We start from the raw sequence: 23,228 nt of genomic DNA, 5'->3' as shown, positions 1-23,228 counted from the left end.
GTGACACTCATTTTGAGTTTTTATTGCTTTAAATGCACTTTCAGGCCTAGTTGAGCACGTTTTGTGACTTTGAATGTACCTTCATAGGAATGAGTTGTGTAGTCAAATTAATGGTGATTTAGGCTTCAGGAGGTCAACCTGAACTAAATACATGTTGAAATGTGTGCATAAGTCCTTTGGTTTAGGCGTGACACTCATTTTCAGTTTTTATTGCTTTAAATGCACTTTCAGTCCGAGTTGAGCCCGTTTTTTTACTTTGAATGTATCTTCATAGGAATAAGTTGTGTAGTCAAATTAATGCTCATTTAGGCTTCAGGAGGTCAACCTGAACTAAATACATGTTGAAATGTGTGCATAAGTCCTTTGGTTTAGGCGTGACACTCATTTTCAGTTTTTATTGCTTTAAATGCACTTTCAGTCCGAGTTGAGCCCGTTTTTTTACTTTGAATGTATCTTCATAGGAATAAGTTGTGTAGTCAAATTAATGCTCATTTAGGCTTCAGGAGGTCAACCTGAACTAAATACATGTTGAAATGTGTGCATAAGTCCTTTGGTTTAGGCGTGACACTCATTTTCAGTTTTTATTGCTTTAAATGCACTTTCAGTCCGAGTTGAGCCCGTTTTTTTACTGTGAATGTATCTTCATAGGAATAAGTTGTGTAGTCAAATTAATGCTCATTTAGGCTTCAGGAGGTCAACCTGAACTAAATACATGTTGAAATGTGTGCATAAGTCCTTTGGTTTAGGCGTGACACTCATTTTCAGTTTTTATTGCTTTAAATGCACTTTCAGTCCGAGTTGAGCACGTTTTTTTACTGTGAATGTATCTTCATAGGAATAAGTTGTGTAGTCAAATTAATGCTCATTTAGGCTTCAGAATGTCAACCTGAACTAAATACATGTTGAAATGTGTGCATAAGTCCTTTGGTTTAGGCGTGACACTCATTTTGAGTTTTTATTGCTTTAAATGCACTTTCAGGCCTAGTTGAGCACGTTTTGTGACTTTGAATGTACCTTCATAGGAATGAGTTGTGTAGTCAAATTAATGCTCATTTAGGCTTCAGGAGGTCAACCTGAACTAAATACATGTTGAAATGTGTGCATAAGTCCTTTGGTTTAGGCGTGACACTCATTTTCAGTTTTTATTGCTTTAAATGCACTTTCAGTCCGAGTTGAGCCCGTTTTTTTACTTTGAATGTATCTTCATAGGAATAAGTTGTGTAGTCAAATTAATGCTCATTTAGGCTTCAGGAGGTCAACCTGAACTAAATACATGTTGAAATGTGTGCATAAGTCCTTTGGTTTAGGCGTGACACTCATTTTCAGTTTTTATTGCTTTAAATGCACTTTCAGTCCGAGTTGAGCCCGTTTTTTTACTGTGAATGTATCTTCATAGGAATAAGTTGTGTAGTCAAATTAATGCTCATTTAGGCTTCAGAATGTCAACCTGAACTAAATACATGTTGAAATGTGTGCATAAGTCCTTTGGTTTAGGCGTGACACTCATTTTGAGTTTTTATTGCTTTAAATGCACTTTCAGGCCTAGTTGAGCACGTTTTGTGACTTTGAATGTACCTTCATAGGAATGAGTTGTGTAGTCAAATTAATGCTCATTTAGGCTTCAGGAGGTCAACCTGAACTAAATACATGTTGAAATGTGTGCATAAGTCCTTTGGTTTAGGCGTGACACTCATTTTCAGTTTTTATTGCTTTAAATGCACTTTCAGGCCTAGTTGAGCACGTTTTGTGACTTTGAATGTACCTTCATAGGAATGAGTTGTGTAGTCAAATTAATGCTCATTTAGGCTTCAGGAGGTCAACCTGAACTAAATACATGTTGAAATGTGTGCATAAGTCCTTTGGTTTAGGCGTGACACTCATTTTCAGTTTTTATTGCTTTAAATGCACTTTCAGTCCGAGTTGAGCCCGTTTTTTTACTTTGAATGTTCCTTCATAGGAATAAGTTGTGTAGTCAAATTAATGCTCATTTAGGCTTCAGGAGGTCAACCTGAACTAAATACATGTTGAAATGTGTGCATAAGTCCTTTGGTTTAGGCGTGACACTCATTTTCAGTTTTTATTGCTTTAAATGCACTTTCAGTCCGAGTTGAGCCCGTTTTTTTACTTTGAATGTATCTTCATAGGAATAAGTTGTGTAGTCAAATTAATGCTCATTTATGCTTCAGAATGTCAACCTGAACTAAATACATGTTGAAATGTGTGCATAAGTCCTTTGGTTTAGGCGTGACACTCATTTTCAGTTTTTATTGCTTTAAATGCACTTTCAGGCCTAGTTGAGCACGTTTTGTGACTTTGAATGTACCTTCATAGGAATGAGTTGTGTAGTCAAATTAATGCTCATTTAGGCTTCAGGAGGTCAACCTGAACTAAATACATGTTGAAATGTGTGCATAAGTCCTTTGGTTTAGGCGTGACACTCATTTTCAGTTTTTATTGCTTTAAATGCACTTTCAGTCCGAGTTGAGCCCGTTTTTTTACTTTGAATGTATCTTCATAGGAATAAGTTGTGTAGTCAAATTAATGCTCATTTAGGCTTCAGGAGGTCAACCTGAACTAAATACATGTTGAAATGTGTGCATAAGTCCTTTGGTTTAGGCGTGACACTCATTTTCAGTTTTTATTGCTTTAAATGCACTTTCAGTCCGAGTTGAGCCGTTTTTTTACTTTGAATGTATCTTCATAGGAATAAGTTGTGTAGTCAAATTAATGCTCATTTAGGCTTCAGAATGTCAACCTGAACTAAATACATGTTGAAATGTGTGCATAAGTCCTTTGGTTTAGGCGTGACACTCATTTTCAGTTTTTATTGCTTTAAATGCACTTTCAGGCCTAGTTGAGCACGTTTTGTGACTTTGAATGTACCTTCATAGGAATGAGTTGTGTAGTCAAATTAATGCTCATTTAGGCTTCAGGAGGTCAACCTGAACTAAATACATGTTGAAATGTGTGCATAAGTCCTTTGGTTTAGGCGTGACACTCATTTTCAGTTTTTATTGCTTTAAATGCACTTTCAGTCCGAGTTGAGCCGTTTTTTTACTTTGAATGTATCTTCATAGGAATAAGTTGTGTAGTCAAATTAATGCTCATTTAGGCTTCAGAATGTCAACCTGAACTAAATACATGTTGAAATGTGTGCATAAGTCCTTTGGTTTAGGCGTGACACTCATTTTCAGTTTTTATTGCTTTAAATGCACTTTCAGGCCTAGTTGAGCACGTTTTGTGACTTTGAATGTACCTTCATAGGAATGAGTTGTGTAGTCAAATTAATGCTCATTTAGGCTTCAGGAGGTCAACCTGAACTAAATACATGTTGAAATGTGTGCATAAGTCCTTTGGTTTAGGCGTGACACTCATTTTCAGTTTTTATTGCTTTAAATGCACTTTCAGTCGGAGTTGAGCCGTTTTTTTACTTTGAATGTATCTTCATAGGAATAAGTTGTGTAGTCAAATTAATGCTCATTTAGGCTTCAGAATGTCAACCTGAACTAAATACATGTTGAAATGTGTGCATAAGTCCTTTGGTTTAGGCGTGACACTCATTTTCAGTTTTTATTGCTTTAAATGCACTTTCAGGCCTAGTTGAGCACGTTTTGTGACTTTGAATGTACCTTCATAGGAATGAGTTGTGTAGTCAAATTAATGCTCATTTAGGCTTCAGGAGGTCAACCTGAACTAAATACATGTTGAAATGTGTGCATAAGTCCTTTGGTTTAGGCGTGACACTCATTTTCAGTTTTTATTGCTTTAAATGCACTTTCAGTCCGAGTTGAGCCCGTTTTTTTACTTTGAATGTATCTTCATAGGAATAAGTTGTGTAGTCAAATTAATGCTCATTTAGGCTTCAGGAGGTCAACCTGAACTAAATACATGTTGAAATGTGTGCATAAGGCCTTTGGTTTAGGCACGACACTCATTTTGAGTTTTTATGGCTTTAAATGCATTTTCAGGCCGAGTAGAGCACGTTTTTTTACTTTGAATGTATCTTCATAGGAATAAGTTGTGTAGTCAAATTAATGCTCATTTAGGCTTCAGGACGTCAACCTGAACTAAATACATGTTGAAATGTGTGCATAAGTCCTTTGGTTTAGGCGTGACACTCATTTTCAGTTTTTATTGCTTTAAATGCACTTTCAGTCCGAGTTGAGCCCGTTTTTTTACTTTGAATGTATCTTCATAGGAATAAGTTGTGTAGTCAAATTAATGGTGATTTAGGCTTCAGGAGGTCAACCTGAACTAAATACATGTTGAAATGTGTGCATAAGTCCTTTGGTTTAGGCGTGACACTCATTTTGAGTTTTTATTGCTTTAAATGCACTTTCAGGCCTAGTTGAGCACGTTTTGTGACTTTGAATGTACCTTCATAGGAATTAGTTGTGTAGTCAAATTAATGCTCATTTAGGCTTCAGGAGGTCAACCTGAACTAAATAAATGTTGAAATGTGTGCATAAGTCATTTGGTCTAGGCGTGACACTCATTATGAACCATTGATGAAAATAAGTTTTATTTTTAAAAAAGCCAAAAAATGTGAAAGGGACGAAATTACAAATGTCCTGTGTGTTTCACATAGAGTACATACAGGCCAGCGATCCCGCTCCCTCTCTTTCTCTGTGACACACACGCTTCCGAGCGCGCCAGCACGCAGCAAGCACACACACAAACGCACGCACACACACTCACACAAACGTACGCACAGACGAGCACGTATCGTAAACAACACACCAACGATGATTTAGATCAAAGAAACACTCACACATGTATGGGCACACGATCACGCGCGCGCAAACACACACACAAACTCATGAGAGGCACACACATCCGCACACGCTACGCATGTAAACAACATTTGGACACTGATTGAAGATCAAAGACTAACCCACGTGGAAGACTGAAAGATGCACAGCCAATCACCTAGGCTTTGCATCTTTTCACCTCCCCCTGCTCTCACACCACGTGGGCTAGATCCACTCGGGCTGTCATTGGTGGACGTCGTCGGTGTCAGAACAAATCAAGTGCAAGCAAAAGTTAAAACCTCTGAGTAATTCGTCATTTTTATCCGAATACAGTACTTTTTTTTGGGGGGGGGGGTGCGCACAACACACACACGCACGCACCCACACAAACACACACAAACACAAGCACACACTTACACACTCTCACACACGCACGCACACATACACTAGCAGGCATCGGAAACAACACTTTAGACGTTGAAATGTGTGCAGACGTCCTTTGGTTTAGGCATGACACTCAATTTTAGTTTTTATTGATTCAAATGCATTTTCAGACAGAGCAGGGCACTTACTGACTTTGAATGTATCTTCATGGGAATGAGTTGTGTGATCAAATTAATGCTCATTTAGGCTTCAGGAGGTCAACCTAAACTAAATACATGTTGAAATGTGTGCATAAGTCCTTTGATTTAGGCGTGAAACTCATTTTGAGATTTTATTGCTTTAAATGCACTTTCAGGCCTAGTTGAGCCCGTTTTTTTACTTTGAATGTACCTTCATAGGAATGAGTTGTGTAGTCAAATTAATGCTCATTTAGGCTTCAGGAGGTCAACCTGAACTAAATACATGTTGAAATGTGTGCATAAGTCCTTTGGTTTAGGCGTGACACTCATTTTGAGTTTTTATTGCTTTAAATGCACTTTCAGGCCTAGTTGAGCACGTTTTGTGACTTTGAATGTACCTTCATAGGAATGAGTTGTGTAGTCAAATTAATGCTCATTTAGGCTTCAGGAGGTCAACCTGAACTAAATACATGTTGAAATGTGTGCATAAGTCCTTTGGTTTAGGCGTGACACTCATTTTCAGTTTTTATTGCTTTAAATGCACTTTCAGTCCGAGTTGAGCCGTTTTTTTACTTTGAATGTATCTTCATAGGAATAAGTTGTGTAGTCAAATTAATGCTCATTTAGGCTTCAGAATGTCAACCTGAACTAAATACATGTTGAAATGTGTGCATAAGTCCTTTGGTTTAGGCGTGACACTCATTTTGAGTTTTTATTGCTTTAAATGCACTTTCAGGCCTAGTTGAGCACGTTTTGTGACTTTGAATGTACCTTCATAAGAATGAGTTGTGTAGTCAAATTAATGCTCATTTAGGCTTCAGGAGGTCAACCTGAAATAAATACATGTTGAAATGTGTGCATAAGTCCTTTGGTTTAGGCGTGACACTCATTTTCAGTTTTTATTGCTTTAAATGCACTTTCAATCCGAGTTGAGCCCGTTTTTTGACTTTGAATGTTCCTTCATATGAATGAGTTGTGTAGTCAAATTAATGCTCATTTAGGCTTCAGGAGGTCAACCTGAACTAAATACATGTTGAAATGTGTGCATAAGGCCTTTGGTTTAGGCGCGACACTCATTTTGAGTTTTTATTGCTTTAAATGCATTTTCAGGCCGAGTAGAGCACGTTTTTTTACTTTGAATGTATCTTCATAGGAATAAGTTGTGTAGTCAAATTAATGCTCATTTAGGCTTCAGGACGTCAACCTAAACTAAATACATGTTGAAATGTGTGCATAAGTCCTTTGATTTAGGCGTGAAACTCATTTTGAGATTTTATTGCTTTAAATGCACTTTCAGGCCTAGTTGAGCCCGTTTTTTTACTTTGAATGTACCTTCATAGGAATGAGTTGTGTAGTCAAATTAATGCTCATTTAGGCTTCAGAATGTCAACCTGAACTAAATACATGTTGAAATGTGTGCATAAGTCCTTTGGTTTAGGCGTGACACTCATTTTGAGTTTTTATTGCTTTAAATGCACTTTCAGGCCTAGTTGAGCACGTTTTGTGACTTTGAATGTACCTTCATAGGAATGAGTTGTGTAGTCAAATTAATGCTCATTTAGGCTTCAGGAGGTCAACCTGAACTAAATACATGTTGAAATGTGTGCATAAGTCCTTTGGTTTAGGCGTGACACTCATTTTCAGTTTTTATTGCTTTAAATGCACTTTCAGGCCTAGTTGAGCACGTTTTGTGACTTTGAATGTACCTTCATAGGACTGAGTTGTGTAGTCAAATTAATGCTCATTTAGGCTTCAGGAGGTCAACCTGAACTAAATACATGTTGAAATGTGTGCATAAGTCCTTTGGTTTAGGCGTGACACTCATTTTCAGTTTTAATTGCTTTAAATGCACTTTCAGTCCGAGTTGAGCCCGTTTTTTTACTTTGAATGTATCGTCATAGGAATAAGTTGTGTAGTCAAATTAATGGTGATTTAGGCTTCAGGAGGTCAACCTGAACTAAATACATGTTGAAATGTGTGCATAAGTCCTTTGGTTTAGGCGTGACACTCATTTTGAGTTTTTATTGCTTTAAATGCACTTTCAGGCCTAGTTGAGCACATTTTGTGACTTTGAATGTACCTTCATAGGAATGAGTTGTGTAGTCAAATTAATGCTCATTTAGGCTTCAGGAGGTCAACCTGAACTAAATACATGTTGAAATGTGTGCATAAGTCCTTTGGTTTAGGCGTGACACTCATTTTCAGTTTTTATTGCTTTAAATGCACTTTCAGTCCGAGTTGAGCCGTTTTTTTACTTTGAATGTATCTTCATAGGAATAAGTTGTGTAGTCAAATTAATGCTAATTTAGGCTTCAGAATGTCAACCTGAACTAAATACATGTTGAAATGTGTGCATAAGTCCTTTGGTTTAGGCGTGACACTCATTTTGAGTTTTTATTGCTTTAAATGCACTTTCAGGCCTAGTTGAGCACGTTTTGTGACTTTGAATGTACCTTCATAGGAATGAGTTGTGTAGTCAAATTAATGCTCATTTAGGCTTCAGGAGGTCAACCTGAACTAAATACATGTTGAAATGTGTGCATAAGTCCTTTGGTTTAGGCGTGACACTCATTTTCAGTTTTTATTGCTTTAAATGCACTTTCAGTCCGAGTTGAGCCCGTTTTTTTACTTTGAATGTTCCTTCATAGGAATGAGTTGTGTAGTCAAATTAATGTTCATTTAGGCTTCAGGAGGTCAACCTGAACTAAATACATGTTGAAATGTGTGCATAAGGCCTTTGGTTTAGGCGCGACACTCATTTTGAGTTTTTATTGCTTTAAATGCATTTTCAGGCCGAGTAGAGCACGTTTTTTTACTTTGAATGTATCTTCATAGGAATAAGATGTGTAGTCAAATTAATGCTCATTTAGGCTTCAGGACGTCAACCTGAACTAAATACATGTTGAAATGTGTGCATAAGTCCTTTGGTTTAGGCGTGACACTCATTTTCAGTTTTTATTGCTTTAAATGCACTTTCAGTCCGAGTTGAGCCCGTTTTTTTACTTTGAATGTATCTTCATAGGAATAAGTTGTGTAGTCAAATTAATGGTGATTTAGGCTTCAGGAGGTCAACCTGAACTAAATACATGTTGAAATGTGTGCATAAGTCCTTTGGTTTAGGCTTGACACTCATTTTGAGTTTTTATTGCTTTAAATGCACTTTCAGGCCTAGTTGAGCACGTTTTGTGACTTTGAATGTACCTTCATAGGAATGAGTTGTGTAGTCAAATTAATGCTCATTTAGGCTTCAGGAGGTCAACCTGAACTAAATAAATGTTGAAATGTGTGCATAAGTCATTTGGTCTAGGCGTGACACTCATTATGAACCATTGATGAAAATAAGTTTTATTTTTAAAAAAGCCAAAAAATGTGAAAGGGACGAAATTACAAATGTCCTGTGTGTTTCACATAGAGTACATACAGGCCAGCGATCCCGCTCCCTCTCTTTCTCTGTGACACACACGCTTCCGAGCGCGCCAGCACGCAGCAAGCACACACACAAACGCACGCACACACACTCACACAAACGTACGCACAGACGAGCACGTATCGTAAACAACACGCCAACGATGATTTAGATCAAAGAAACACTCACACATGTATGGGCACACGATCACGCGCGCGCAAACACGCACACAAACTCATGAGAGGCACACACATCCGCACACGCTACGCATGTAAACAACATTTGGACACTGATTGAAGATCAAAGACTAACCCACGTGGAAGACTGAAAGATGCACAGCCAATCACCTAGGCTTTGCATCTTCTCACCTCCCCCTGCTCTCACACCACGTGGGCTACATCCACTCGGGCTGTCATTGGTGGACGTCGTCGGTGTCAGAACAAATCAAGTGCAAGCAAAAGTTAAAACCTCTGAGTAATTCGTCATTTTTATCCGAATACAGTACTTTTTTTTTGGGGGGGGTGCGTACAACACACACGCACACACACGCACGCACCCACACAAACCCACACAAACACACGCACACACTTACACACTCTCACACACGCACGCACACATACACTAGCAGGCATCGGAAACAACACTTTAGACGTTGAAATGTGTGCAGACGTCCTTTGGTTTAGGCATGACACTCAATTTTAGTTTTTATTGATTCAAATGCATTTTCAGACAGAGCAGGGCACTTACTGACTTTAAATGTATCTTCATGGGAATGAGTTGTGTGATCAAATTAATGCTCATTTAGGCTTCAGGAGGTCAACCTAAACTAAATACATGTTGAAATGTGTGCATAAGTCCTTTGATTTAGGCGTGAAACTCATTTTGAGATTTTATTGCTTTAAATGCACTTTCAGGCCTAGTTGAGCACGTTTTGTGACTTTGAATGTACCTTCATAGGAATGAGTTGTATAGACAAAATAATGCTCATTTAGGCTTCAGAATGTCAACCTGAACTAAATACATGTTGAAATGTGTGTATAAGTCCTTTGGTTTAGGCGTGACACTCAATTTGAGTTTTTATTGCTTTAAATGCATTTTCAGGCCGAGTAGAGCACGTTTTTTTACTTTGAATGTATCTTCATAGGAATGAGTTGTGTAGTCAAATTAATGCTCATTTAGGCTTCAGGAGGTCAACCTGAACTAAATACATGTTGAAATGTGTGCATAAGTCCTTTGGTTTAGGCGTGACACTCATTTTGAGTTTTTATTGCTTTAAATGCATTTTCAGGCCGAGTAGAGCACGTTTCTGAGTTTGAATGTATCTTCATAGGAATGAGTTGTGTGATCAAATTAATGCTCATTTAGGCTTCAGAATGTCAACCTGAACTAAATACATGTTGAAATGTGTGCATAAGTCCTTTGGTTTAGGCGTGACACTCATTTTGAGTTTTTATTGCTTTAAATGCACTTTCAGGCCTAGTTGAGCACGTTTTGTGACTTTTAATGTACCTTCATAGGAATGAGTTGTGTAGTCAAATTATACTCATTTAGGCTTCAGGAGGTCAACCTGAACTAAATACATGTTGAAATGTGTGCATAAGTCCTTTGGTTTAGGCGTGACACTCATTTTCAGTTTTTATTGCTTTAAATGCATTTTCAGGCCGCGTAGAGCACGTTTTTTTACTTTGAATGTATCTTCATAGGAATAAGTTGTGTAGTCAAATTAATGCTCATTTAGGCTTCAGGACGTCAACCTGAACTAAATACATGTTGAAATGTGTGCATAAGTCCTTTGGTTTAGGCGTGACACTCATTTTGAGTTTTTATTGCTTTAAATGCATTTTCAGGCCGAGTAGAGCACGTTTCTGAGTTTGAATGTATCTTCATAGGAATGAGTTGTGTAGTCAAATTAATGCTCATTTAGGCTTCAGGACGTCAACCTGAACTAAATACATGTTGAAATGTGTGCATAAATCCTTTGGTTTAGGTGTGACACTCATTTTGAGTTTTTATTGCTTTAAATGCATTTTCAGGCCGAGTAGAGCACGTTTTTTTACTTTGAATGTATCTTCATAGGAATGAGTTGTGTAGTCAAATTAATGCTCATTTAGGCTTCAGGAGGTCAACCTGAACTAAATACATGTTGAAATGTGTGCATAAGTCCTTTGGTTTAGGCGTGACACTCATTTTGAGTTTTTATTGCTTTAAATGCATTTTCAGGCCGAGTAGAGCACGTTTCTGAGTTTGAATGTATCTTCATAGGAATGAGTTGTGTGATCAAATTAATGCTCATTTAGGCTTCAGAATGTCAACCTGAACTAAATACATGTTGAAATGTGTGCATAAGTCCTTTGGTTTAGGCGTGACACTCATTTTGAGTTTTTATTGCTTTAAATGCACTTTCAGGCCTAGTTGAGCACGTTTTGTGACTTTTAATGTACCTTCATAGGAATGAGTTGTGTAGTCAAATTATACTCATTTAGGCTTCAGGAGGTCAACCTGAACTAAATACATGTTGAAATGTGTGCATAAGTCCTTTGGTTTAGGCGTGACACTCATTTTCAGTTTTTATTGCTTTAAATGCACTTTCAGTCCGAGTTGAGCCCGTTTTTTTACTTTGAATGTTTCTTCATAGGAATGAGTTGTGTAGTCAAATTAATGCTCATTTAGGCTTCAGAATGTCAACCTGAACTAAATACATGTTGAAATGTGTGCATAAGTCCTTTGGTTTAGGCGTGACACTCATTTTGAGTTTTTATTGCTTTAAATGCACTTTCAGGCCTAGTTGAGCACGTTTTGTGACTTTTAATGTACCTTCATAGGAATGAGTTGTGTAGTCAAATTATACTCATTTAGGCTTCAGGAGGTCAACCTGAACTAAATACATGTTGAAATGTGTGCATAAGTCCTTTGGTTTAGGCGTGACACTCATTTTCAGTTTTTATTGCTTTAAATGCACTTTCAGTCCGAGTTGAGCCCGTTTTTTTACTTTGAATGTATCTTCATAGGATTAAGTTGTGTAGTCAAATTAATGGTGATTTAGGCTTCAGGAGGTCAACCTGAACTAAATACATGTTGAAATGTGTGCATAAGTCCTTTGGTTTAGGCGTGACACTCATTTTGAGTTTTTATTGCTTTAAATGCACTTTCAGGCCTAGTTGAGCACGTTTTGTGACTTTGAATGTACCTTCATAGGAATGAGTTGTGTAGTCAAATTAATGCTCATTTAGGCTTCAGGAGGTCAACCTGAACTAAATACATCTTGAAATGTGTGCATAAGTCCTTTGATTTAGGCGTGACACTCATTTTCAGTTTTTATTGCTTTAAATGCACTTTCAGTCCGAGTTGAGCCGTTTTTTTACTTTGAATGTATCTTCATAGGAATAAGTTGTGTAGTCAAATTAATGCTCATTTAGGCTTCAGAATGTCAACCTGAACTAAATACATGTTGAAATGTGTGCATAAGTCCTTTGGTTTAGGCGTGACACTCATTTTGAGTTTTTATTGCTTTAAATGCACTTTCAGGCCTAGTTGAGCACGTTTTGTGACTTTGAATGTACCTTCATAGGAATGAGTTGTGTAGTCAAATTAATGCTCATTTAGGCTTCAGGAGGTCAACCTGAACTAAATACATCTTGAAATGTGTGCATAAGTCCTTTGATTTAGGCGTGACACTCATTTTCAGTTTTTATTGCTTTAAATGCACTTTCAGTCCGAGTTGAGCCCGTTTTTTTACTTTGAATGTTCCTTCATAGGAATGAGTTGTGTAGTCAAATTAATGCTCATTTAGGCTTCAGGAGGTCAACCTGAACTACATACATGTTGAAATGTGTGCATAAGGCCTTTGGTTTAGGCGCGACACTCATTTTGAGTTTTTATTGCTTTAAATGCATTTTCAGGCCGAGTAGAGCACGTTTTTTTACTTTGAATGTATCTTCAAAGGAATAAGTTGTGTAGTCAAATTAATGGTGATTTAGGCTTCAGGAGGTCAACCTGAACTAAATACATGTTGAAATGTGTGCATAAGTCCTTTGGTTTAGGCGTGACACTCATTTTGAGTTTTTATTGCTTTAAATGCACTTTCAGGTCTAGTTGAGCACGTTTTGTGACTTTGAATGTACCTTCATAGGAATGAGTTGTGTAGTCAAATTAATGCTCATTTAGGCTTCAGGAGGTCAACCTGAACTAAATAAATGTTGAAATGTGTGCATAAGTCATTTGGTCTAGGCGTGACACTCATTATGAACCATTGATGAAATAAGTTTTATTTTTAAAAAAGCCAAAAAATGTGAAAGGGACGATATTACAAATGTCCTGTGTGTTTCACATAGAGTACATACAGGCCAGCGATCCCGCTCCCTCTCTTTCTCTGTGACACACACGCTTCCGAGCGCGCCAGCACGCAGCAAGCACACACACAAACGCACGCACACACACTCACACAAACGTACGCACAGACGAGCACGTATCGTAAACAACACACCAACGATGATTTAGATCAAAGAAACACTCACACATGTATGGGCACACGATCACGCGCGCGCAAACACACACACAAACTCATGAGAGGCACACACATCCGCACACGCTACGCATGTAAACAACATTTGGACACTGATTGAAGATCAAAGACTAACCCACGTGGAAGACTGAAAGATGCACAGCCAATCACCTAGGCTTTGCATCTTTTCACCTCCCCCTGCTCTCACACCACGTGGGCTAGATCCACTCGGGCTGTCATTGGTGGACGTCGTCGGTGTCAGAACAAATCAAGTGCAAGCAAAAGTTAAAACCTCTGAGTAATTCGTCATTTTTATCCGAATACAGTACTTTTTTTTGGGGGGGGGGGTGCGCACAACACACACACGCACGCACCCACACAAACACACGCACACACTTACACACTCTCACACACGCACGCATACACACACTAGCAGGCATCGGAAACAACACTTTAGACGTTGAAATGTGTGCAGACGTCCTTTGGTTTAGGCATGACACTCAATTTTAGTTTTTATTGATTCAAATGCATTTTCAGACAGAGCAGGGCACTTACTGACTTTGAATGTATCTTCATGGGAATGACTTGTGTGATCAAATTAATGCTCATTTAGGCTTCAGGAGGTCAACCTAAACTAAATACATGTTGAAATGTGTGCATAAGTCCTTTGATTTAGGCGTGAAACTCATTTTGAGATTTTATTGCTTTAAATGCACTTTCAGGCCTAGTTGAGCACGTTTTGTGACTTTGAATGTACCTTCATAGGAATGAGTTGTATAGACAAAATAATGCTCATTTAGGCTTCAGAATGTCAACCTGAACTAAATACATCTTGACATGTGTGTATAAGTCCTTTGGTTTAGGCGTGACACTCAATTTGAGTTTTTATTGCTTTAAATGCATTTTCAGGCCGAGTAGAGCACGTTTTTTTACTTTGAATGTATCTTCATAGGAATGAGTTGTGTAGTCAAATTAATGCTCATTTAGGCTTCAGGAGGTCAACCTGAACTAAATACATGTTGAAATGTGTGCATAAGTCCTTTGGTTTAGGCGTGACACTCATTTTGAGTTTTTATTGCTTTAAATGCATTTTCAGGCCGAGTAGAGCACGTTTCTGAGTTTGAATGTATCTTCATAGGAATGAGTTGTGTGATCAAATTAATGCTCATTTAGGCTTCAGAATGTTAACCTGAACTAAATACATGTTGAAATGTGTGCATAAGTCCTTTGGTTTAGGCGTGACACTCATTTTGAGTTTTTATTGCTTTAAATGCACTTTCAGGCCTAGTTGAGCACGTTTTGTGACTTTGAATGTACCTTCATAGGAATGAGTTGTGTAGTCAAATTAATGCTCATTTAGGCTTCAGGAGGTCAACCTGAACTAAATACATGTTGAAATGTGTGCATACGTCCTTTGGTTTAGGCGTGACACTCATTTTCAGTTTTTATTGCTTTAAATGCACTTTCAGTTCGAGTTGAGCCCGTTTTTTTATTTTGAATGTATCTTCATAGGAATAAGTTGTGTAGTCAAATTAATGCTCATTTAGGCTTCAGGAGGTCACCCTGAACTAAATACATGTTGAAATGTGTGCATAAGTCCTTTGGTTTAGGCGTGACACTCATTTTCAGTTTTTATTGCTTTAAATGCACTTTCAGGCCTAGTTGAGCACGTTTTGTGACTTTGAATGTACCTTTATAGGAATGAGTTGTGTAGTCAAATTAATGCTCATTTAGGCTTCAGGAGGTCAACCTGAACTAAATACATGTTGAAATGTGTGCATAAGTCCTTTGGTTTAGACGTGACACTCATTTTCAGTTTTTATTGCTTTAAATGCACTTTCAGTCCGAGTTGAGCCGTTTTTTTACTTTGAATGTATCTTCATAGGAATAAGTTGTGTAGTCAAATTAATGCTCATTTAGGCTTCAGAATGTCAACCTGAACTAAATACATGTTGAAATGTATGCATAAGTCCTTTGGTTTAGGCGTGACACTCATTTTCAGTTTTTATTGCTTTAAATGCACTTTCAGGCCTAGTTGAGCACGTTTTGTGACTTTGAATGTACCTTCATAGGAATGAGTTGTGTAGTCAAATTAATGCTCATTTAGGCTTCAGGAGGTCAACCTGAACTAAATACATGTTGAAATGTGTGCATAAGTCCTTTGGTTTAGGCGTGACACTCATTTTCAGTTTTTATTGCTTTAAATGCACTTTCAGTCCGAGTTGAGCCCGTTTTTTTACTTTGAATGTATCTTCATAGGAATAAGTTGTGTAGTCAAATTAATGCTCATTTAGGCTTCAGGAGGTCAACCTGAACTAAATACATGTTGAAATGTGTGCATAAGTCCTTTGGTTTAGGCGTGACACTCATTTTCAGTTTTTATTGCTTTAAATGCACTTTCAGTCCGAGTTGAGCCCGTTTTTTTACTGTGAATGTATCTTCATAGGAATAAGTTGTGTAGTCAAATTAATGCTCATTTAGGCTTCAGAATGTCAACCTGAACTAAATACATGTTGAAATGTGTGCATAAGTCCTTTGGTTTAGGCGTGACACTCATTTTCAGTTTTTATTGCTTTAAATGCACTTTCAGGCCTAGTTGAGCACGTTTTGTGACTTTGAATGTACCTTCATAGGAATGAGTTGTGTAGTCAAATTAATGCTCATTTAGGCTTCAGGAGGTCAACCTGAACTAAATACATGTTGAAATGTGTGCATAAGTCCTTTGGTTTAGGCGTGACACTCATTTTCAGTTTTTATTGCTTTAAATGCACTTTCAGTCCGAGTTGAGCCCGTTTTTTTACTTTGAATGTTCCTTCATAGGAATAAGTTGTGTAGTCAAATTAATGCTCATTTAGGCTTCAGGAGGTCAACCTGAACTAAATACATGTTGAAATGTGTGCATAAGTCCTTGGGTTTAGGCGTGACACTCATTTTCAGTTTTTATTGCTTTAAATGCACTTTCAGTCCGAGTTGAGCCCGTTTTTTTACTTTGAATGTATCTTCATAGGAATAAGTTGTGTAGTCAAATTAATGCTCATTTAGGCTTCAGAATGTCAACCTGAACTAAATACATGTTGAAATGTGTGCATAAGTCCTTTGGTTTAGGCGTGTGTTAAGGAATTATTCCGCTAGAAGTAGTAGTAGAACATTGTTGAATTTCATCTTGGTATGAGAACTATTGACACTAGTCTCTCTCCTGAACATCTGCTGAAGTAGTTAAAACAAAGGATGTACTTTGAAGTTTAGAGCCCATCTCCCTTTGGGTAATTAACAGCCCCCCGAGGGTTTTTATTGCCTCCACTTCCTCATAAAAGTCCCTGAAGGCTCTCAAGTGCCCTCAAAGAGGAACCCTAATCTCAAGATCTGTGACCAGCAGCAGTGGTCTATACTATGTCATCATATCAAAATCGAACTTTGCTTGATCTTCCTTATTTCTGCTTTTTACTTGGTTATGGTGTTGTTCCTTCCTGTTGGTTGTGTTTGTTCAGACACTGAAAGAAACAATGTACAAATGCGGTTGAAGGTATATACTGCTCAAAGTTATTACAATCAACTTTAGTGCCCTCGGCCCCCACCACTTCTGGGGCCCCCCTCCGCGGGACATGTTTTAGAGGAGCTGTTATCTCCGGTATCTTTGTTCCTGCCATCGCACCAAATGGGGGGTAGTGGTGGTCTGGTCTCACCTCACCGCTCCTGGCTTCCTCCGGCCACACCGGGTCAGATGACATGTTACTTTCTTTGTTTCGGGATTTGCATGGGAGGCGTACCTCCCCTCCTCTCATTATCATATTGTCTCTATATAATCTCATGAATGTGTTTCTTCGGGGCTTCCTGATGAAATCAGAGACTCACAGGAGCCCGAATCGATTCGTGTTGCGTTGCGATAAACTGAAGAAAAGACTACGTGGTGTTGGGTCTTCTTCCACCTTATAGAGAGATAAAAGAATCTGTAACCAAGGAAGGGCCAAGAGCAAATTGACAGCTCCCATTCCTCAACAAATGGCGTCACGAACAGGATCTCTCTGGAAAAAGACCGACACCGGTTTCAGGACCTTCAGACTCAGGCAGTAACCAAGGAGCGCTCCACTATAACCAGGTAAGACACACCTGTTCCTGTTATTACGGGCAAAGTGTCAAGATTCGGCTTATGTCCAATAAGGACCGATCAAATCAAACTGCTCTGAACCTGAATGTGTTGAACCAAGTATAGTGATTGGGTCTTGTAGGTGGCAAATAACAAATTGATAATGAGTTTGTAGGCAATTAAAAAAAAATAGTGGTTAATTGCTAAGGCAGGTCCAGGTAATTTTTATTATTCTGGATGCTGATAAATTGTAGGACTGACGAATGGAGATCGCGGTCTGAGTTCGAAGGCATTTAAAAAATTAGTGGTTAATTGCTGAGGCAGGTCCAGGTAATTTTTATTATTCTGGATGCTGATAAATTGTAGGACTGACGAATGGAGATCGCGGTCTGAGTTCGTAGGTATTTGAAAAATTAGTGGTTAATTGCTGAGGCAGGTCCAGGTAATTTTTATTATTCTGGATGCTGATAAATTGTAGGACTGACGACTGGAGATCGCGGTCTGAGTAGGCAGCTGAGCAAAGACGATCCTGAGTTCGTAGGTATTTGAAAAATTAGTGGTTAATTGCTGAGGCAGGTCCAGGTAATTTTTATTATTCTGGATGCTGATAAATTGTAGGACTGACGACTGGAGATCGCGGTCTGAGTAGACAGCTGAGCAAAGACGATACTGAGTTCGTAGGTATTTAAAAAATTAGTGGTTAATTGCTGAGGCAGGTCCAGGTAATTTTTATTATTCTGGATGCTGATAAATTGTAGGACTGACGAATGGAGATCGCGGTCTGAGTTCAAAGGCATTTAAAAAATTAGTGGTTAATTGCTGAGGCAGGTCCAGGTAATTTTTATTATTCTGGATGCTGATAAATTGTAGGACTGACGAATGGAGATCGCGGTCTGAGTTCATAGGCAATTAAAAAATTAGTGGTTAATTGCTGAGGCAAGTCCAGGTAATTTTTATTATTCTGGATGCTGATAAATTGTAGGACTGACGAATGGAGATCGCGGTCTGAGTTCATAGGCATTTAAAAAATTAGTGGTTAATTGCTGAGGCAGGTCCAGGTAATTTTTATTATTCTGGATGCTGATAAATTGTAGGACTGACGAATGGAGATCGCGGTCTGAGTTCATAGGCATTTAAAAAATTAGTGGTTAATTGCTGAGGCAGGTCCAGGTAATTTTTATTATTCTGGATGCTGATAAATTGTAGGACTGACGAATGGAGATCGCAGTCTGAGTAAACAGCTGTATATTTAGGGCAAGTTAGGGACAGCTCCATTGTTACAATTGGAGAATTACGTGACGTCACACGGTCCATAAGGGAGTATATTGGACGGCGAGTATGATAAAAACATGGTGAACTGTAAGGTGGACGGAACGCCTGAAGGCAAGAAAACGGTTGAAATACCGTCTGGTGGTAAGTAGGAAAGAAAGGAAGGCGAATGCATTGCGCAGAGAGAGAAAAGGGCGAATGCACTGCGCAGAGGGGTAAGTAAAGCGAGAAAATAAGGTCCTAAGAATAAATTGTAAGAATAAGACAATAGTTTGAAATATAAAAAGAAAAAACTAAGTGTATTCAATTCGAGCTATAATAATAATATAATAATAATAATAATACATTTTATTTGTGGGGTCTTCCTAGGAACTCGAGGACACCTTACAACAAGCAGTTAAAATCACGAATACAATATTAAGATCAACGTCAAATAAAATAAGAAAAAAATACAACAACAGAAATAATAATGGCTTTATGGTCCGAGCGAATAGGCTTGTCCAAACAGATGTGTTTTGAGGCGGAATTTAAAATGTGGATGAGGTCAGATAGGTATGGAGGGGCTAGATTATGGATGGCTTTGAATGTGAGGAGTGAGAAAAGAGCGGAGCCGGTGGATGTTTCTAAGATGATAATATGATGTGGTTGATATGCGAGGGGACAAGAGAGGGTCAAGTTGACAAGTAGAGGTTCTTCTATATATTGCATTTCATGGGCAGTTTGACCACTGCCTTCGACATTGGAAAAAGAAAAAAATATATAACCAAAGTGACTCGACAAAGTTATGATAAACAAGGCAGCGAGGATGCCTCCTTCACCGCATGAGGTGACGAGCGCTAAAATTATGACCTCATTACAGGCGCCGAGTGGTCACTTGTACATAGACAAGGCAGAAGAAATTGGAGCGGAAGGTCAATCTGCAGGCAGAGAGACCTGAGCTCACCACACACACGAAAACGTGTCTATATTCATCACAATCGCAGACACTGTTGTGAGGGTTACAGATATTGAGTGAATTAAAAAAAAAAAAAAATTATAAACGTCTTAACAGAGGGGCACTTTAATCATTGTGTAGGCTCCACAGGCAAGTCTGTAAGCACAAACCTACAGGAAGGGGGGTAAGGCATACTGGCCATTTGACTGGCCCCCACCTGAATCCCTTGTGTGCCAAGCTTCCCCCTGATCTGCCCAGGGTGGTTCATAAACGATTGGTAAAAGTAGAAAATGTATGCAAATTACACAGGATAATGAGAGCATGAGTGTTTGGGATGCAACCACTTTTGTAACTAAGGAGACTGAATTGACGAGGCAAATGTTGCTGGATTTGCCTAAAATTGACTATGACATACAGTTGTGGGCGATAGACTGGCTTAAGAGTAAGTATTTACCCAAAGAGATTATGGACCTTTTAGAGGGAATAGTCTCTTGCAAATTGACTAGGTTGAATGATAGAAAATCAGACGCGCTGAGTTCCATTTATCCAACAACATTGGGTCCTTCACAACAACTGGCGTTTGAATTACTATCTGAGGTACACCCAATGACTTATTTGGTTAATTGTATGGATGCTTGGGTGACTGTCACAGGACAGGACCCCAATAGTCATCCATTGAATCAGGCTTTGTTCAGGCAAGCAGTGCTGGGGGGTTGTCCGTCTGATGTGCAGAAAATGATGACTAACTCTCCCACTCTCCCCACTTCAGATGACGTGAATTGGCGAACTCATTTCCTATATTATGTGCAGCAATCTCGAATGAGAGCCGAGGAAGAGACTGAGAAAACATCCGAGCTACAGAACAACTTTTTGAATCCACAAATACAAGAGGCTAAGAGAGCCTCCAGTAATGCATGCAAAAAAGAGAAACTTGGGAGAACTAATCAAATGTCAATCAGTGTCTCTCAACAGGCTCCACCACGGCTGATCACACCCACACCGCAGCTCCAAGCCACACCTCAACATTACGGCCTGCCCACAAGGCAGGGCCCAGACGCATGGCTGGGGGGAGGTCTGAGACGGGAAGGTGGGCGTGGACGAGGAAGTCACGGGAGCCAAGCTGGCTGTTTCATTTGTGGTGATGTGAATCATCGGACAAGGAAATGCCCGCACCGCCGGCACCCACCTGTTCATCAATCAGGCTATGATCAACAAGCTCTGACTCCTCCTCCGCAAAACCAACAACAATGACAGGATACTGCACCTCCAAATGGACAATACCCATCTGCTCCATGGGTACTCGAATCCCCAACAATAGGGATCACTGCTGGCCTCACTGAAAGACTGTCATGAACTTGAACATGCTGGACTACGCTCGCTCCCAATGCAGGCTGATACAAGACTGACTATTGCTAAAGTCAGCCGATGACCCACCACTGAACTCTGTCTTCCAACAGTATCGGCTTTGGTCTCCTTAGACTTCCTCCATATGACCTTACCATCCGCTGATCGGTCCTTCCCACTGCACAATGCTTTTGACAAGCTAGAGAATGAAATTTATCGCATGGCCTGGTTGGGTGAAACACAAGGCAATTTGTTTAATGTTCCCTCCTCCTCAATTATTGTAGGTCCTGAAGGGTGTGGCAGCCAGAGTGGACCTGTCAGAGGATCTCATCTCATTGACTGGTATCTAGGCCTGACATGGCCGCGCCGCTCATACTTTTTGCCGTCTACTCAAATATCCAAAAATTCTCATTCATACACCTTTTTTGTAATCGATTTAGCTAAGGTTTTTTCCATATACCGCTTTCAGAATCGTATAGGGAATTTTCTCATTCTCTCACCTTGGAGTTAAATTTTACTACACTCGGTTGCCCCACGTATTCGATTTTGTCTTCTGGAATTTTTATTCAAGTGCTTAAACACCTAATCTACTCTTTCCGACCTACGGATGGCGTTGTACATATTCGGCATGGTAATGTTCTTATCGATGCATCATCTAAGATTTGCTGTTTGGAAGCCGCAAGGTGGCTCCTTTGACGTTTGGCTTTTTGCGGTTTCAAACTATCGCATGTGAAAATTACAATGCGCACTGCCTTTATATTTTTGGGGAGACTGAACACATCAGAAGGTACAGCGATGCCGGTTTCTTTTGTGCGGCCTGGTCTAGCTGATTTACTTAGATGTTTCTGAAAAAGAAGGTTCTGTTTCTGTAGTTCTTTTTCAGAAAAGAGAGGGGAACGTGAATGGCAGGAACGTGAACAACAGGGAAGTAAAAGACTAATTTTGATTAATTTTGACATACGTCAGCAGGCAATTGGACCCAATTGAACAAAAACATTCAGCGTGCATCAGATATGCGGCAGCATGAGACAAATGTTTACAATAAAAATTTAAAAAACTGCCACAGGAACATCGATTCAACATAGTGAAGAAGAAACAAAGAAACAAAAAACTTAGAGAGGCTCTGCTAAAACCAAAAGAAGTAGTTATTAAATGCAGGGCACATATTAGAAGGACTTTCCCACGTAAAAGACAAAATGAAAAAAAATGACAAAGCAGACTAGATGACTAAGGAGACAGTAGAAGACGACTTGATCTTTAGTGATGGAAGTGGAATCAAAAATGGGAAATTGTATGTTTTCCAAACTAACAACCTTATTTCTGACCAAGAGAGGGTATCCCGGAGGAGAAGAACTAACCGGGTGGCCAGGGATGAGACTGGTTTGTATCGGCATGAAATTGATGGACGTCCAGTCCTGTTGGCAACTAAATTGAAGACTCCAATTCGGGAGGCATGGGGTTTTTTATCTGCAATTCAAGGTAAGCTCGAACCAACGTATCAGAGGCTTATATCAAAAACTCAGATGGTGATGACCTGAGAGAAATCGGATTGGGATGAGGCGCTACCACTTGCGCTTTCACCATGAGGTCCACCGTTAAGTCCACCACGGGTCTCACACCTTTTAGGATGGGACGTGACCAGGAGTTCCCCGCTCCATGGCAATCCATGGACCCGGGGGCTCTTCAACAAACGATTCGCCATGAAGCAGACAAGGAGTCATTGAGTGTTCTCGTCTCCTATTTTCAGGAGCGGACGAGACTCCTGGGTGACCACCCCGAGACCACAGACGTATCCCGAGCATGTGTATCTGGGGGTCCTACAGCGGAAGGGGCACCAGCCGAGATGAATGGGACCACGCAGAGTGACAGAAAGGACCCATCATGCTGTCTACCGAGAAGGAATGCGTCAGCCCCAAGAAGCGTCTCCAACTTCAAAGTGACATTCGCAAGGACGACTGGACGTGATACCAAGACAAAGTTCTCAGGGGGCCCAGAACTAATAACATATCTTCCTGATTATACTGGTTATTTTGGTCTCTATTTCTCTACTAATGTGGGCACTGGTGGCAGGCTTCGCTGAAGTGCTTTGCACAAGACAGAATTGGTTGTTCCGCTTTGACGACGGAGTTTGACACCGAAGTTTTGTGATCACAATATTAATTGTGATCAAGAGAGGGATTGTTAAGGAATTATTCCGCTAGAAGTAGTAGTAGAACATTGTTGAATTTCATCTTGGTATGAGAACTATTGACACTAGTCTCTCTCCTGAACATCTGCTGAAGTAGTTAAAACAAAGGATGTACTTTGAAGTTTAGAGCCCATCTCCCTTTGGGTAATTAACAGCCCCCCGAGGGTTTTTATTGCCTCCACTTCCTC

At 39.4% G+C, this 23,228-nt stretch overlaps 1 long non-coding RNA gene across 2 annotated transcripts in view; it reads left to right on the top strand.

The window, feature by feature from the left end:
• LOC127595658 (uncharacterized) overlaps positions 1-17,962 on the top strand; it is a 57,019-nt gene extending 39,057 nt beyond the window's left edge. For both annotated transcript variants that reach the window (XR_007961303.1, XR_007961302.1), the window contains exon 3: positions 17,847-17,962. This is a non-coding gene — a long non-coding RNA (uncharacterized LOC127595658). The remainder of the gene's footprint in view (positions 1-17,846) is intronic.
• The last annotated feature ends 5,266 nt before the right edge of the window (positions 17,963-23,228 follow it).

This window comes from Hippocampus zosterae, chromosome 2, assembly GCF_025434085.1.
Source record: "Hippocampus zosterae strain Florida chromosome 2, ASM2543408v3, whole genome shotgun sequence".
NCBI lineage: Eukaryota > Metazoa > Chordata > Actinopteri > Syngnathiformes > Syngnathidae > Hippocampus > Hippocampus zosterae.
This window is presented reverse-complemented; position numbering and strand designations above follow the sequence as displayed.